This window comes from Palaemon carinicauda, chromosome 9 (assembly GCF_036898095.1).
Source record: "Palaemon carinicauda isolate YSFRI2023 chromosome 9, ASM3689809v2, whole genome shotgun sequence".
In the NCBI taxonomy this organism is placed as follows: Eukaryota; Metazoa; Arthropoda; class Malacostraca; order Decapoda; family Palaemonidae; genus Palaemon; species Palaemon carinicauda.
In genome coordinates this window covers 55,142,945-55,147,935 of record NC_090733.1, presented here as the reverse complement: position 1 = coordinate 55,147,935, position 4,991 = coordinate 55,142,945, and the positions used below count along the sequence as shown (strand labels likewise).

Genomic DNA, 4,991 nt, shown 5'->3' with positions numbered 1-4,991 from the left:
GACTATAGGACAAAGGTTTCAAGGGAAAAGGATTTGGAGGAAGGGGCATGAGCAGACCACTCTAAGAGATAAAGGAAGGGGGGGTAGGGAAATATCAGTAGACTACCCCCTTGTGTAAACTTTGAATACCTATCGGTTCTTGATTGGTTAAGGGAAAAACAACGGAGTGTAGAGGGTAAACATGAATGACCTAAATAGGAAAACTAGTCCAGAGCAAGAATTTATGTGAAACAGGGGAGTGAAAAGGAAATAACAAAAGTAAAGAAATAAAAACAATATAGGAAGATGAAATGGAATGAATGATAAATAATATTGAATGGGAATATAAAATGAGATGATTTTACCATGAATAAACTGGATAGGGAAACTAGTCCAGAGCAAGTATTTATGAGAAAGCAGGGAGTGAAAAGGAAATAACCAAAGAAATAAACCCAATATAGGAAGATAAAATGGAATGTATGATAAATTATATTGAATGGGAATATAAAATGAGATGACTATACGATAATAAAATGAGTAATTGGAGGGGGAAAAGCTTCTGCGTGGGGGGGGGGGGTGATTTTTGCGCAGGCCGAAAACTGGTACTGTATGCACAAACGTACGTACGGATGGGTGCTAATGTTAGCATGGAATGCTAACATTTGATCTATACCAGACGTTGGCAGCACTGGTTACTGTATTTTTTCATGAAATAATCTTTGCAACGGCGCCTCCAAAGTTTATCCAGTTAAAATGTTTTGTTTGTTCCGTAACCGAAATACAAACCACGCTATTTACATTGGGTTTACCTTTTAGCGTGGCTGAAATGGCGAGCCATTAGAATTTAACGAGGGTGTATTACCCGTGCGCTAGTTAGCAGGGGGGTAGGGGAGTGGTAGCTAGCTACCCCTCCCGCCCCTCACACACCGGTGAATTGCATTGCTTCACTTTCACTTTTGGCTCGGACATGGACAGACGTCTCTGTCTTTGTCCTCGCTTGGCAGCCATTGTTTGTTTTGCCTTTACTTAATCACTTACTTTTCTTTTACTCAATATATATGTAAACATTTTCTCATGTTTATGTATATATTTGAGTATAGAAATGAGTAAGTTTCCTTTTCAGAGTTTGTGCCTGTGTGTGTAGTGTACGATATCTCCGTGGAGCCCTCGGCAGTTAGGCCACCATGGTGTAATTTCATGGGTCGCGATCGAGTTTGACTTCGGTCTTTCTCTCTCTCTCTCTTGAGGTCGTTCACCCTTTTACTACGTTACTTACTACGCCTTTGTAGCTTCCTCCCCGTGTGGGGGGGGGGGGGGGGGGGGGGGTTTGCTACGCCGTACGTTTTGTCTCAATTAGTTTATGAATCTAATTGTATTTGTTGATTTTTCAGCTTTGTAGATCGTTTCCTCTCCGGGTTTTCGTTCTTTCTTTAGTGTTCATTCATTTTTAAATTACATAATTACATAGTTACATAATTATAATTGTTATAATTCTGTTTTGGTTACAGCTCTCCTTCCGTGAGTGTAAGTGGTTGTGAGGGCACGTGCCTGTTGTGTAATTCTTGTGTTCCTTTCCCTCGGGATTCCTCTTAACTAATGATTTTTGTTTTATTTTTTTACAGTTACCGATCTAGTTCGTTTCTGTAATGTGACAACGGAGTGAGCTGTCTTTTTGAGGCCTGGGGATTCGGCTGTTGCTGCCTTCCTTATAGATCTTCGTCAGGGGCGTGTCTCCTTCTTCTGGAAGTACTCCCGTGACGATTGACAGCTCTCCAGTTCATTTTAGAGCACTCAGGAGGCTCGCCTCCTTGGGTGGGTAACTTTCCTTCCGAGGGACGTTTTTCCTGTCCAGGCTTGAGTTTTTCCCCTTCTGGGGGGTTCTTCTCTTGCCTTTTTTTCGTGCGACTATGCTCTTGGTGCTGAGCGGTCGCACCTGCAGTTACGCTCAAGGGGCAGGGCAGCTGCAGGATCCCTCTTCGGAGGATTGCTCCTTTTAGGTCACTGGCTGACCCGTCTCTTCTACGAAGTGTTTCTCTTTCGTTCGCGAGGACTCTTCTGCTGTTGTTGCTGTTGGCCTCCTTCGCTACGTCGTAAGTGCCTCCCATCTCCCTATAAGGGTGCTAAGAGGCGCCTTTTTGAATCTCCGTATGCAGCCTACAACTCCTTCTTCTTGATCTTCCGCCCCTGGGGCAGATGGACAGCAGTCTGACCTCCTCTTCCGACGGACAACGGTCTTCCGACGGACATCAGTCTCCCGACGGACAGACAACGGTCTTCCGACAGACATCAGTCTCCCGACGGACAACGATCCCTTCGGGGCAAAGGGTTGCCTCCCACGGGGGTTCTTCCCTTGCGTGTCAGGGTTCCCCTGCGCGCCCTTCTGCTGTGTTCTCTCCTGCTCAGTGTTAGCGCACAGGCACTCTCCTGCTCCTGCTCAGTGTTAGCGCACAGGCGCTCTCCTGCTCATCAGCGCTTTCCTGATCGCTAGCTCTCTCCTGTTCGCCAGTGTTCTCCTGTTCGTCAGCGCTCTCATGATGATCATCTCTGCTGTTCCTGTTGGTTCCTGTTACGCGCCCTGTGCGCCCACGTTCGCCCTCGCGATCTAGAACTTCGGTTCAGGTCTTGGACAAGGACTCTTCTTCTACGCACAGGCTTCCACACGTTGCCTTCTGCTCACCAGCGATCACCAGCTCGCCAGCGACCATAGACGCGTCAACGTTCGCCTGCTCGTCAGCGATCTCCTACGCGTCAACGATCGCCATCGATCTGCCACGCGTGTCAGTTCCTCTGGACACCATCAGTAGGGATCTAGCGCTCGCCTGCTGTGGAACACGATCTCCGGTAGCTGAGTCTTGCCGTAGATCTTCCTCCTGCTTGCCAGCGCTCACCTTTACTTCTGTCCTTCTGTGCGCCAGCTTTCTTCATTCGCCAGCGCACATCTGCGTGCCCTTTTCTGCCACGCACCAATGGGCGCCAACGGTTTTTTCTGACCGTCTAGGATCGCCTGATTAACAGCTTGCTTCAGCGCTCACCTTCCTGATGCACCTGCGCTCCTTCTGTTAGCGCGATGCGCGCTTAACCATCACTAGTCTCTCTCGCGTTTGCAATCGCCTACGCGCCCGCGCGATTCTTCACCTGCGCGCTAGTGTTTTGTTAACGCACCACCGCTCGCCAACGCGCCGTCGCTTGCCGACGCGCCATCGCTTGTCAACGCGCCTTCACTCGCCTACGGGCTATCGCTCATCAGAACTCGCCATCGCTCGTCACCACGCCATCGCTCGCCTAGGCGTCATCGGTCTCCTGACCGCCTGCGCTCACCCGTGCGCCCACGTGCCTGCGCGTCCACACTCCCATGTGCCCGCGTGCCTACGCTCATGCGCGACCGCGCACATGCTCTCCAATGTTCGCCCGTGCGCGAACCAACGGTATTCCATCGCGCGGACGGACGGCGTTCCGTCGCGCGGACGGACGGCGTTCCGTCGCGCGGACGGACGGCGTTCCGTCGCGCGGACGGACGGCGTTCCGTCGCGCGGACGGACGGCGTTCCGTCGCGCGGAGGGAGCGGCAGAGTTCACGAACTCTGGGATTGGCAACCCCCCCTTGCAGGTTTCACGCTGGGAGGATGCCTAAGGTTACTCATCCGAATAACAGCTTCCCGATGCCGATTCCTGCACGATCTCCGTGATCAGCCAAGGGTATCGCGCCTGCCGTCTCTGTCAGCGAATTCAGTGTCACTGAACCTCTATGCCATAGGGTCGGCAAGAGTTTGCCCGTTTTTGCAAAATGATCCATGCCTTAGGAGAAGGTCCTCCATAGGAATGTCGACGGCTTCACCCCCCCGGCTTCTTCAGTCGATCCTTTCTTGTAGGAAAGTATCTCAGATGGGAATTCCGTAGTTGACCTCTCAGCTCTGATCAAGTTTGTCGAACAAACTTCGTCCAGCGTGGAACAGCAGAATCGATCAGACTGGTAACGAGGCGACAGGACTCCTTAGGCCCTGGATCGGAAGGACGGATACTCTCAGTTTCCATTCCATCCATCTTCCAGGAAGCTCTTGGAGTTCAGCCTAGACTACAGGTATTCCTGCTTAAGATGCAGTGTGGCGATCTCGCCGTGGCATCGCAGGTTTTTCCCCAGAGAACTCTCCCTGCTTTTCTCATGGCCGCTCAGGAGCAGGCTTCCGCCTCTTTCGCCTTTTGGAGGTCTGGTCAACTCCGGTAGGCTCGGGTTCGACCTTCTTCAACGCCGGGACAAGCTTCCGGATCCTTACCATGAGTGGGGGTTCATGGTAATTTGCTAGGAGCCTTCTCTTCTTCGGCCTCAACATCTGGAGTATCTAGCCATGATATTGAGTCAACGGCCTTACCACGTTGGAAACCCCGCTTCTCGTCCGTCCAGCGAGATTAAGCAACGTCGGATCTGGTCGGTACTTGGATGGGTGACCGCCTGGGGACGCCAGATTCTGTTGCCACCTCCTCCGAGCCTTCCCTTCAGTTGACTGTGGCAAGGCTGAGGAGAGTCGCAGTACCTGTTTTCAGTCAGTCAGAGCTTTCAGCCCTACCTTGGAATGTTTCCTAGGTCTCTTTTCCTCATTGACCCGTCTAAAGTTCCGAATGGTCGCCTCAGGATAAGTTCCCTGTGGGGCGGCCCAAGTTTCGGTGGTTTCAAAGCAACGATTAACCGGACTTTCTGGCCCTTATGGGACTAGCGGAACGATTAGACCTGCAATGGGTGTTGATCTATGGAACCTCTTGATGGGAGTGGATATTCTCGTCCTTTCCCCACATTTTTTATGCTGTTCTCAGACTCGTCAAAGAAAGGGGGGGGGGGGTCATGTTCCGGTCCAGGCTTATGGTCAGGACCTGAAGGATACCTCTCCATCATTCAGGCAGGCTTATGGCCATAGTCTGGCCCCTCTACAGATCCTACAGCTCCTGCCGAGTCGCTCCGTGCGCGATGACTTCATGGTACTGGCGTGTTCTAACCAGCAAGGGACGCATTTTCATACCTTC

The 4,991-nt window shown here is 51.3% G+C and overlaps 1 pseudogene; it reads left to right on the top strand.

The window, feature by feature from the left end:
* Positions 1-4,331: 4,331 nt before the first annotated feature.
* On the top strand, positions 4,332-4,450 carry LOC137647374 (5S ribosomal RNA; annotated as a pseudogene).
* The last annotated feature ends 541 nt before the right edge of the window (positions 4,451-4,991 follow it).